Below are 12966 nucleotides of genomic sequence, written 5' to 3'. Positions count from 1 at the left end.
ACAAATCTTGGCATTCTCTTAGCCAGCTTCACCTGGAATGCTTTTCAAACAGTCTTGAAGATGTTCTCATATATGCTGAGCACTCGTTGGCTGCTTTTCCTTCACTCTGCAGTCCAACTCATCCCAAACCATCTCAATTGGGTTGAGGTCGGGTGATTGTGGAGGCCAGGTCATCTGATGCAGCACTCCATCACTCTTCTTCTTGGTCAAATAGCTCTTGCACAGCTGGGAGGTTTGTTGGTGTCGATTGTGTTTGTGTCCATACTTTGAATTGTACTGATAATAAAACACAGAAAAACATTTGACTACACTGGGCCTTTATAGTTGCACATAGAGGTGTGTGGGTGACGGGGGGATTCGGTCAGGGAGTATGGGGTGTGGGCGTGTGGGTGAAAGAGGGCAGTGTGCGGAGGGAGGTGTGAGGTAGGGTTTGTGGAAGGAGATTGGGTGAGGCTGTATGTTGTGTGGGGAGTGCGTGTGAGAAGCGTGTGAGTGAGAACAGCAGCCTCGTAGGATGAGATTGAGGTGATGGAAAACCAGGATCACAATTAATGGGTTAACTCTCAAAAGAACTGCCTTTTTCTTGTGCTGAAATTTAAGAAAAACAGTTCACGAATATAGCGTAAATAAATGTGCTAACATAATTTTGTTAAATGCCAAGGAATCTTTATCTGACATGAAGAGGAGCATTAGCTAAATAGAGACATAATATATAATAATGACATCTTGACATTTACTCGAGATGCGTTGTACAGAAGTATTGACACGATATCACATTGTTAGCTTATACAGGAAGTCACAGTCCAGTGTGGCATGAGTGAAACTAAGGAGAGCCCTTCAGTGCCCAATAATTCTGTAGTAAGCTTAGATCACACAAATAGATGGAGACTTGCTCAATAGTTACTAGCAGGCATCACTGAAGTCGGTGTGGCACCTGACCCAAACTCTTAATGCAACCAAACATTAGTTTGAGAGATGCATCCCAATAATGAGCCACCAAATAGTCCTAAACATACCTGATTCTGACCTATGCTCAAGTGAATAAATTTGGCGATATATCTTAACATTAACAGTCACGGTTAGGGAGCAACAATAGTTATGGAGATTGAGATTTGATAACTACTGTATTTGGAACTCTTTAATGCAGGTATTACTTAACAAGCTAGAAGAAGCAGCCTAACTGCTGCAGGAGCCGTCTTTCAAGCAGTACAAATTAGAATACTACAGGAGCGAAGTTCCCCTGAGAAGCAGCGCGTTCTCTCGACAAATGTAAAGTATTCACTGTCCCTTCGTCACATCTAGGCATCTATAGAGAACGACTATTCAATCCTAATTAATAGCTGTCAAGAACTTATAAACTTGTGAGTTTCTAGACCACTGTACTAAAATAACATAGATTGTTATTTCCTCTATGAGACTTCCCGCTGCGACATGTGAGTTCTGGAAAAAATTACCGACATCTGTAAACACTCGTACATTCTTAGGTCAACGAGGGATGAAGCGGCAATCATGATTGGTACTACGACCTCCTCTAGTGGTCAATGCGTCTCTTACCGTTATTGGAACCCGGGACCGACCGACACACGAGATACCGACGGCACATGTACGCCTATTTGCACACAAAACAAAAACCTGTAACCGGAAACAGAAGTTGAAATCCGAAATCTAGCTCTGATGTGAAATGCAGGAGCAAATCCGAATGTATAATCCAATCTCCAACATCTAGTGTTTTGCTTCATCAAGAAGCAAGATTAGCTGTAAACACTCCTCTAGACTACATCGCTATACAAGTCATAAAATAAGTGACTATTTATTCTTGGACTTTAATTCCTGTCAACAACTAATATATCATGTCCTCATGGTGCACTACGGCCACAATGATTGAGGGTTAGAGTATAACAGTTATAAGCCAGGTCTAAGATTCCGGAGTCCAATCCGAGCATGAAGCAGAGAAACAAGTTCATGAGGGAAGTCCTGTCCTTATCCTGTCTTGATGTGTGCCTGGCCAAAGGTAACACTCGGAAGTCATGATGTTTTATCAAAATCTATACCTGTCTTAGTCATTTCACAGTCTTGCTGGATCTGACCCACATGCTCGTACTTCGCTTGTAACCTTGCGTAATTAGCACTTAAAGAACGTCCTGTATTTGGATTTCAAGTCATGTGCTGTCCTGCCTGATCTCAGGAACTCTGATGATCTAGGCTGTTCTACTCGTTACGAGAAATAATCTGGGTTTCTTATTTAATGTCCGCTCGTTCTTACGCAATGTCAATGCTGGGTGTATATACCCCTAGATGTTCTAGGATGTCTATTGTCTGGTGTTCTATCGTCTGATGTCGGGGTCGTCTCATATGATTGATGTCTGCCGTTCCAAGTATCTCTGGATGCTGCGGTTGCTATCTGCCTGAATGTTTTGTGTGCTTATCTCGTGATGGTTCTGGTTTAGTTGCTTCATCTTACTGATGTCTGGGGTTACTGCTCCTCTGATGGTCTAGGTGTAATCTATCATTCTTGCCGCTAGGTGATAGCTTCTAGTCATGGCAATGTACGGTGTCATATCTAGCTGATGTCTTAGTGTCTATCCTCTGATTGGTCTGGTTGTTCCTATCTTGATGTCTTGTGTGTTACTATCTCTTGATGTCTGTGTCCGTGTCTATCTTCTGATCGTGTTCTGGGTTTCTATCTCTGAATAGTGTCCTGGTGTTCTATCCCTCTGATGCCTCTGGTGTGAATCTATCTTTGATGTCATGGTGTTCATCTCTGATGTTGGGATGTTCTGTATCTCTGCCATTGTTCTGGTCGTTTCTAGACTCTAGATAGTGATCTCTGTCATCTCTCAGTGTTTTCGGCCACTTACTCCTGGAGCATGTACGCTCATATCTACAGACTCCGTCTGTACAAGGCAACACAGTGACCTCGTGTCGCTAAATTCTAGCGAGTGAATGGGAGTAGTGATGAATGACCATGAGGAAAACACCTGCGTAGTTTGACCTTTGATTGTACTCTGTAGTTGGGAATTAGCAATGCATTTGTATTTTGCATTAGATTTAACCAAAAACAACACAGCATAACTCAGACGCATACAAACAAGAAGGAATCATATACACGATTCCAAATCACTAGCTGAACTCCTGGTTGTCTGTGTATTCCTCCAGAGATCAATCCCATTGACCTCGAGGAAGGCATGTTCCCGTCCGCCAGGAGCCCCTGATGGAAGTCCTCGGCAAGGCCCCCAACAGTAATCTCTAACACAGAACCCCGGCATACAATACACCTCATCCATGTACACTACCTACCTTCTCCTATGGGACAATGTTTGGAGTGGTTCCAATAAAGTAGCACTCAAACAAATCTTATATACCCTATATCCGAGAGCTTAGCCAGGCTGCCTTTCACTCTATCCCAACCATCCCACACCAGTTCTGCATAATGATGTCCGACACACAGCGCAGCTGCGCAATTTTCCTTTCCCAAATCACAGCCAGCTGTCTTTCCCTTTCCCAAACTCCCACAGCGAGGCGGGCGCTTCCTTCGGCAAACACAGCCAGCTGGCTGTTTCCTTCCCACACCATGCCAGCTGCTTTCCTTATCCGAAACCAGCCAGCTGCTTTATCCTTCCATACACAGTCGGAGGCTAGTCTTCTTCCAGTTTGTCCTCACAACAGGCCCAGTGCTCCCTTCCCTAAACCATCCAGTTGCTGATCCTTCACCAACAACAGGCCAGCTGACTCTTACCTTCCCAACTACGGGAGCGCGAGCTAATGACAATTCCCTTGTCCAAACTCAACTACAGCCAGCCTGCTTTCACTTATACAATACTACAGCAGACAGCTGCGTGTTCGAAACTGTACCACCCAACGCGAGCTCGTACTTAACGCTAGTGCCCAACACTAGCCAGCATCGCTTACTGATCCGCAAAACTCCAAGCAGCCAGCTCAGACATTTTCGCATCCCGACCCACAAGCCAGCTTGAAACTTTCCCCGACAATAGTCCGCCAGACCACGACATGGCCGCTATCCCTATCTCCAGACACGCAGATCTGCTATAATCCACCTTCCCAGACACTATTGCCAGCTGGCTTCATGGCGCTTAAACACCGAACGAGAACAGACCATGATGCTACGTTCCTCTTTCACCAACACAGCACAAACGGCATTATCCTTGCCCAACCAGCTCCCACCACCCAGTGCTCTGCTTACAATTAAACCCTATACCCACAGCACGGGCTGCTTCCCACCTTCACCGCGTGCTGGACAGCACAGCACCAGCTGTCTCCCTTCCCCAAACACGAAGAACCAGCTGGCTTTGCTTACCAAACTACATGACCGCAAGCTGCTTCCTCTTTCCAAGGCACACGCCAGTAGACGTGTCGCATTCCCAACAAACAAAGCCACAGCTGCTTTCTCTAGTGCACCTAAAGTAGCGCAGCTGCTCTTTCTCTTCAATCTCAAGCACAGCGCGTCTGCCTTCCTTGCCCAAACACATTTCAGCCTGCTTTTCCCCTCCCACAAGCTACGTCCAGCTTGCCATTTTCCACTATCTCCAACTCTGAGCAGCCAATGCCTTATTACTATCTATGACGTCTCACCTTGCCCAACCAACAGCCCCAGCTAGCTCCTACCTCTTGCCGAACAACGACATCAGCTAGGCTGACTATTGTAACTGTATTACCAATCACCAGCCAGCTGATCGTGGTCTGCTGTTCTCCAACAGCAACCATCGCAATGTTCGTTAACTTAACGGCACACAAACAGCATAGGATGATATGACCTTCTCCAGACATACGAGCCTACTGACCTCTGTCCAACCACAGGCAGCTGCTCGCTTCCCTTCAACCAACACACCACAGGCCAAGCTAGAACTTTTCAACCCTTTTCCCAAACAGCTCATACATGAGTTATCACTTTCTCCAACAGTCAGCGCAGCTGCTTTTCGCTTTCCAACTCGGCAGCAGCGAGGTCTGCTTTCCTTATAACGACAACACAGCCAAGACTGCATTCACTTACCTCGAACGACAGCCAGGCTGCCTTCCTGGTTCCCAACGACTAGGCCAGCGGTAGCGTGTTCCTTGAACCCAATACTCATGTCAGACGTGTTTCCTCCCAAACACATTAGCTCCAGCTGTTGCCTTCCTCAATCCTAGCATAGCGCTTTCCCTGTCGCCAACACAGCCCAGCTAGTCCTCTACCTTTACCAACACAGCCAGCTCTTCCTTCACCAACACAGCGCAGCTCGCTTTTCATTATACCCAAAACACAGCCCAGCTTGCGTTTCTCCTCGTTATGCGAACACAGCAGCTGCAATGTACGCTTCCCAAACAGGCCATGTGGCTCTGCTTACGGTGCTTCCCACACATCAAGACCAGTCTGCTTTCCTTCCACAGACCACAGCTCAGTGCTTTTCCTTGCCTCAACACAGCAACAGGGGCAAAGCTGTCATCAAGGCTGTCACAGGTTAGAGGTCATCATGGAGTGTTATCCCTGAGGGTGCCACTGGAGGGCATCCTTGTGTTTCTAGTGTCCAGGTGAGCCTGATTGGGATTATTAGGTTCACCTAGTTTAGGACTATTTAGGTTCCTCTATGGAACTGGGCCGGTTGCTCAGGTATCTTTAGGTTCCTCTATGGAACTGGGCCGGTTGCTCAGGTCTCTTGTCTTGTTTTGTGTTGTACGCATGTGCACTTGCTTTGTTGTTTTTCCTATGAATACTTCAGTAAACATTCTGGATTTACCCTCACCTCTGCCTGCTGTGTTTCTCTGTGCCTGGGTCCGAGTTCGTACTAGAGTTATTGTCACAGTAGACCTAAGCCAAATATGGACCCAGCAGAGATTTCTCCRTCATCCGAGGGACACTTCGAGCTCCACCACTTGCGGTCGGMTCTCACTCACCATGGAACTGTGATTGGTCGCCATGAGGCGCGGCTGAAGACATTGTCAGAGGATTTAGGAACTCTTGTGTTCACTCTGCTGACCGGACAGACAGGAGCAACGGTGGCTGCACCTGTGGTGGTTCCTAACCCTCCACTTTCTACCAGCTCATCATCTTCCTCCCCTCGGGAGCCTCATCTCCCGGCACTGGAGCGCTATGAGGGGCATCCTGGGAGGTGTCGTGGGTTCCTGCTCCAATGTTCGCTGGTCTTCGAGCTGCAGGCATCAACGTTTCCCACCGAGCGTTCCAGAGTGGCATATGTCATCTCCTTGCTCTCAGGAGGGCTCTGGCCTGGGCCATGGCCATATGGGAGCAGCAATCAGACATTTGTTTCAATTGGCAAAGCTTCACCCAGAAGATGAGGGTTTTTGATCACCCCATCAGTGGCAGGAATGCTGCTCAAAGACTCATTGCGCTTTGACAGGGCAGCCGGAGCGTAGCGGATTACGCCATTGATTTTCGGACGCTCGCTGCTGAGAGCGGTTGGAATACAGAGGCACTTCACTCAGTCTTTCTGAACGGACTCAGCGCGGTTCTCAAGGATGAACTGGCTTCCGGGACAACCTTGACACTCTGGAGGAGCTTATCGTTCTGGCCATCTGGATTGACAACCAGCTTCRGGAACGTCATCCTGAGAGGACGGAGGGATTCCGAGTTGGTTCCAGTGTTTCTAGCTCCGCTTCAGGAGGCAATTCTTCATTTGGGCCATTGCAGGATGCTGGGCCTGCTGGCCCGGTATCCCGTCAGAGTTCTCAATTCGGCTCTGGCTCCCCTTCATATCCTTCAGAGGAGCCGGTGCAATTGGGATGCATCAGACTTTCCGCTCTGGAGAGAAGGAGCAGAATTAACGAGCAACGTTGCCTTTGCTGTGGACAGTCTGGACATTTCCGGGCCTCCTGTCCCGAACTGACGGGAGAATGGGATGACTCGTCAGTAAACGGGAGAATACTGGCGAGTCAGATACAGTCTCCAGCTGCCGACATGGCACGCACCTTGCTTCCGGCCAACCTGCGGTGGGACAATGGGCAGTTGGACAATTCTGCTTTCATAGACTCTGKGGCTACCGGCTGTTTTCTGGATCGCACATTAGCTCGCSAACAGAGGCTGCCACTCACTAAGTTGGACACTCTGTTGTCGGTCACTGCGCTGGATGGTCAAACCCTAGGGTCTGGGAAGGTGAAGCARCTCACCATGCCTAYTCAGCTACAAGTTCTGGATGACCATGTGGAGCTTAACCAGTTTCATCTGGTGGACTGTCCTGAGCTTCCCCTGGTTCTTGGACATCCGTGGCTTTCCACCCATAATCTTCAGATTGGCTGACCTTCGGGAAGAGTTCTGAGATGGAATCGTTCATGCCAGTTCACCTGCCAGCAACTCTCTCCAGACCTTTCCGGTCCTGCTCATCTGGAGACTTCTGACTCTCCTGTTCCTCCGGCTGGGAGTGACAAGCCTGATCTTTCCCGCGTACCTCGGGATTACTGAGATTTGGGTCAGGCCTTCAGCAAACAAAGGGCCAGCAAACTACCTCCTCACAGGCCCTACGATTGTGCCATCAACCTCCTGCGTCCAGGCCAGATGGTCTGGCTGTCTACTAGGGACCTGCCTCTACGCGTGGAGTCTTGGAAGTTGGCACCCCGGTACGTTAGGCCATTCAAGATTCTACGGCACATCAATCCAGTGGCCTACCGTCTTCATCTTCCCCGGTCCATGAGGGTTCATCCCAACTTCCACATCTCCAGACTCAAGCCTGTGGTATCCAGTYCTCTGGTTCCGGCCACTCGGCCTCCACCTCTGCCTTGCATGATAGTGGGACAGCCAGCCTACACGRTGCGATGCATCCTCTCCAGCCATCAGATCCGGCGGGGGACTCAGTATCTTGTAGACTGGGAGGGATACGGCCCTGAGGAACGKTCCTGGGTCCCGGCCAGTGGACATTTTGGACCCCGGACTCATTCGGGACTTCCGTTCCTTGGGGGGGGTCGGGGGTCCTGTCACAGGTTAGAGGTCATCATGGAGTGTTAGCCCTGAGGGTGCCACTGGAGGGCATCCTTATGTTTCTAGTGTCCAGGTGAGCCTGATTGGGATTATTRGGTTCACCTAGTTTAGGACTATTTAGGTTCCTCTATGGAACTGAGCCGGTTGCTCAGGTCTCTTGTCTTGTTTTGTGTTGTCGCATGTGCACTTGCTTTGTTGTTGTTCCTGTGAATACTTCAGTAAACATTCTGGATTTACCCTCACCTCTGCCTGCTGTGCTTCTCTGCGCCTGATAACGCGTTAATGGTTACATATTTAATGGCGTAAATTTGTTTGATGCCATTATCGCATTTGCTTAGTTTGACCCCCTGAACTATCCATAGTTCAAATTCAAGCCCTGGCAGACGATGTGCTAGCTAGCTACTTGTATGAMTGAATGATGGAGAATGCTAGTAGGGGCCTTTTAAATGGCAAATTAAATTTCAAATCACTCCCAGATGGCTCTATGGGTAAAACCAAAGTAATTTGCATCCACTGCAGAATTTGTTTATTACCGAAGTTATGGGGGGTTTTCGTTGTCATTTACAAGCGAAATATACTGTTGAGGCTGGCAATACAAGTAACGTTATTAGTAGCAATGGAGGACATCTTCGGCAGGCTAAGCTAGAAGAGTGTGCGCGCGGGAGGCCTATGGACAAGCAGCAAGCTAACACAAGCATGGATAGCAACAGCTTGCAGGCCAGTCCACATTGTGGAGAACGAAGGCTTGAGGGTTTATCATACGGATAGCGTCGAACAACTCCTCGAGAGCCACCGTCGTTACAAGAATACACTAGCTGTAATGAAAGCGAGAGGGCTACGAAAAAAGCGGAGGAGTTGAAACATACAATGGCTTTTGCTCTCAYGGGAGACCACTGGACTTCAGTCCGTAACCACAACTACCTTGGGGTTACTGCGCACCACATCGAAGAAAACTGCATTCACACGCTCTGGCCGTAATGAAGACAGAAGAGAGGCACTATGCTGAAACGTGCGCCGGGCAGTTCATGGATCTAGCAAAGCAGTGGAACATTGAAAACAAAGTTACCACAGTTTGCACAGACAGCTGCGAAACATCTGCSTTTTGAACACCTGCCCTGTAYAGCGCAAAGTCTCCAAAGGTCCATCACAGTGTCSCTACTGAACAGCGGGTCCGACAATGCCCTTGCCAAATGCAGAAAAAATGTTGGCCATTTCAAACACAGCCCACCAAACGCTGCAGAGCTAGGACAACAGCAAGTTGCAAAAGAAGGAGTCACTCGCACAAGATGTCACAACAAGATGGAATTCCACTCTGGAAATGGTAAAGCTTGTCCACAGAAACCAACAACAACTRAGAGATGCTCTAGCCCAACATAAAATTAACATCACCATGCCAACCACMGCTGAACTGGAGAAACTGGAGGCACTACTAGAGCCCTGCAGTTTATATTCTCTATCTCACTATTAGTGTGTTATAATAAGATATTGTGTGTGTGTGTGTGTGTGAGAGAGAGTGTGTGTACTACACGTCTCTCACAATTGACTGAAGTGATTTTGAATTGCTTTTCATGCAGGTACTTGACTGAACTTCTGGGAGGAGAGAAGTACATTTCCTGCTCAGTGGTGTTGCCTGCTTTGTGTCATCTCCTTCGGGTGATGGAGAGCTTGGATGATGACCATGCCTACATGGTAAGATTCAAGCTAACATTCACAACAGAACTGGAGAAACGCAATGAAAACACGAACCTCACATGGCTGAAGATCGCCACAGCACTCGACCCAAGGTTTAAGGACCTGAAATGCCTTCCCAGAACTGAGAGGGGTGAGGTGTATGCTTTGGTCAGCATCTTGCTGAAGGAAGAGAGGCCTGCACAGCAACCTGATAAAACAACAGATTCAGAGCCAGCGATGAAGAAAGCTGCCCTTTTGTTGAGTTCTGAGTCTGACTCTGATGAAGAGGAGGAGTCCATTGAGAAATGTGTGGAGCGTTACAAAGCAGAGCCCATTATCAACATGGAGGACTGTCCACTACAGAGGTGGTCACAGCATGCAGGGGCACACACCAGGCTGGCCTGCAATAAACGAATGTACCTGGCAACGCCTGCCACATCAGTACCTTGTGAGAGGTTGTTTTCACTCTCTGGGCATATCGTACAGAAGAAGAGAGCAGCTTTATCATCTGRAAATGTCAACAGGCTTGTTTGTCTTTGCAACTGGCTCAGTGAAAAKAAATARGAGGAYGAYTGAAGTGTATGGTCACAGGTTTATGTTCTGTAAAATTCATGACATTGTTGGACAAGTTTATRCTCTTTGTATCCATAGAGCTAATAGTTTTTTTTCTTATAGCCAACCCTCCAATCACTAATTGGGAGAACAATAATTTCGAATGGCTGAAGCTTTAACTGTTTGTGTGTGTGAGAATTTACGATGGAGCATTAGTGACCTAATGGGAGCATTTGTAAGTTACAGGACTTTTGTATTGCTTAACTTGTTTATGGTGAATATGCCATTAAAAACATTCTGACACAGAATATTTTTGTGTTTCAGTCCCTACATGCCTACAACGCAATACACTGCTTTTTGAAAAATAAAAAATATTTATTTAGCACCAATTTTTAGCAAATATAAAAATGTGTGATTATTTGCGATTATCACATTCAATTCTATAGTTCATTATTTTAATCGTTTGATAACCCTAATATATTTACAAAAAAAATAAGTATGGGAGATTGGAAGATGCAGAMAATTACATTSATGGAAGCTACARTCTATCTGTAATATTAAAGCTGATCTACTCCCTAAAAAATGCTAAAAATCACAGCAAGCTACTTAATTGTTACCCAGAAATGATTTGATATTGAAATAGAAATGGCTGCATTGGAGATTTAAAACAATTCTTTAGTTTCAAAGCTAAACAGTAAACCAGTGGCCCTGTGCATGGTTCAGAGTCTCACTTTYAAACACTTTCAACTCACGAGGGAAAAAGCCCTGACAGGATGTTTAGGTTTCAGTGACACATTTCCTGTGTATTGTGGTTATAGTCTGATTTTGTAGACACCCAATGCGTTCACACAGGCTGTAGTTCACCATGTAGTAACACTATGCAGCTGATGGATCTACATATGTGCTATGTGAACCCATCTCTAGTGAGTGGTTGAAGGAGAGAGAGACAGAGACAGAGAGAGAGTGATTGTGGAGGACACAGACCTGACTGGGAGCTGCTACTGGAGCTGCCGTGAGATGACATGGACTTCCCTCCCTTCTCCACAGGAGACTGAGGGGCCCCACTGGACAGCAGAGAAAGAGAGAGAAGAGTGAGAGGAAGAGAAGAGAAGAGAAAGAGAAGAGCGAGAGAAAGTGAGAGAGGGAAAGAGAAAGAGAGAAAAAGTGAGAGGCAGATGACAAGAATCAGGCACACACACAATGTCATGCTCTATACTTCAAATGGTGTCTCAGAGATATCTAATGTCCATAGAGTGCAAGTGAAAGTGATGTCCTAGGCAGATGGGGCCTGTCAAAGGTGACTATGGATCATCCACCCTGTAACTGGTACTACTGCTCACTGACACTGAATGATGTGTGATGTGGTGACAAACGTACCTCGACCCAGTCCGGTGATGATTCATCAGCTCTTTGCAATATAATTTGGATGTTGTACGCTCCGGAACCTTCAAAAAGATAATTTTGACATGTGAGGGTACAGTATACAGTGGTGTAAAGTACTTAAGTACAAAGACTTGAAAGTACTACTGAATATGTTTTTTTGGGGTATCGGTACTTTACTATTCATATTTTTATCAACTTTTACTTTTACTTCACTACATTCCTAAACAAAATTATGTACTTTTTACTCCTTACATTCTCCCTGACACCCAAAAGCACTCGTTACAATTTGAATGCTTAGCAGGACAGGAAAATGGTCTAATTCACACGCTCATCAAGAAAACATCCCTGGTCAGGGATGACTGCCTCTGATCTGGCGGACTCACTAAACACATGCTTTATTTGTAAATTATGTCTAAGTGTTGGAGAGTGCCCCTGGCTATCCATAAATGTAAAAATAAATGACAAATGGTGCCGTCTGGTTTTCTTAATATAAGGAATTTGAAATGAATTCATACTTTTGATACTTAAGTATATTTTAGCAACTACATTTACTTTTGATTTACGGTTGATTTTTACTCAAGTAGGATTTTACTAGGTGACTTTAACTTTTACTTGAGTCATTTTCTATTAAGGTATCTTTACTTTTACTCAAGTATGGCAATTGGGTACTTTTTCCACAACTGACAGTATATGCCTGACTACCTTGCACAAAGCATCACAACATTAGGACATATTAGGACATTCTAAAACACTGCATGCTCTGTGGGGACTCCAGAAACAACATACTGTAGTATGTGTAACTGATCCTAACCGCCAACMTGGACTGTATCATTTACTATAGAGGATGCGGATACCAACTTTAGGAGAACACATGAGAAGCCTGTGAAGCAGGCAATCAGGTCTTGTGTTCATTCTTTCTCAATGTGGTCCCCAACAGCTGTCAGCATTTTCACCTTTTTCTCATGTCATGTCATCACACAAGAGGAAAGGAAGACTACACTCATTGAAAGAGGAAATCATTCTGAGAATCCCCATCATACTCCCTTTAACTACTGACATCCCTTCAACAGGGCTTACTGGCAGCTGCATGTCCCTGGGTTTCTCACATATGTTTTTAAAATGATTTCTGTGATGAATGCAACAAGAGAACTTGTAAGCAATTAAAGCACATCAACTCCATATTCCCATATCAAGCAGTAACAAAACACTAGAGTACCGTATCCCAAGGATACACATCTCTGCTTTTATTAGAGGAACTAGAGATATGTTTCTGGAAACAGAATGTGTATCACATCGTTGAATGAGTTTGTTGTTAGTCAGGGGTGCCATAGGAAGCTTGAGGGCACTGCCACATTCCTCTTCCTTTATGTTGGCATGACTAACATCACCACAAACAACAACTACAAACCTCCCTGAAAGATAACACACACATGGGG

At 46.2% G+C, this 12966-nt stretch overlaps 1 pseudogene; it reads right to left on the bottom strand.

Moving 5' to 3' along the window:
• LOC111967334 (mitogen-activated protein kinase kinase kinase kinase 4-like) overlaps nucleotides 1-12966 on the bottom strand; it is a 107481-nt pseudogene that overhangs the window by 4359 nt on the left and 90156 nt on the right.

Source organism: Salvelinus sp. IW2-2015, linkage group LG8 (genome assembly GCF_002910315.2).
Source record: "Salvelinus sp. IW2-2015 linkage group LG8, ASM291031v2, whole genome shotgun sequence".
Taxonomy (NCBI): domain Eukaryota; kingdom Metazoa; phylum Chordata; class Actinopteri; order Salmoniformes; family Salmonidae; genus Salvelinus; species Salvelinus sp. IW2-2015.
The sequence above is the reverse complement of the archived record's forward strand: the minus strand, read 5'-3'. Positions and strand labels throughout refer to the sequence as shown.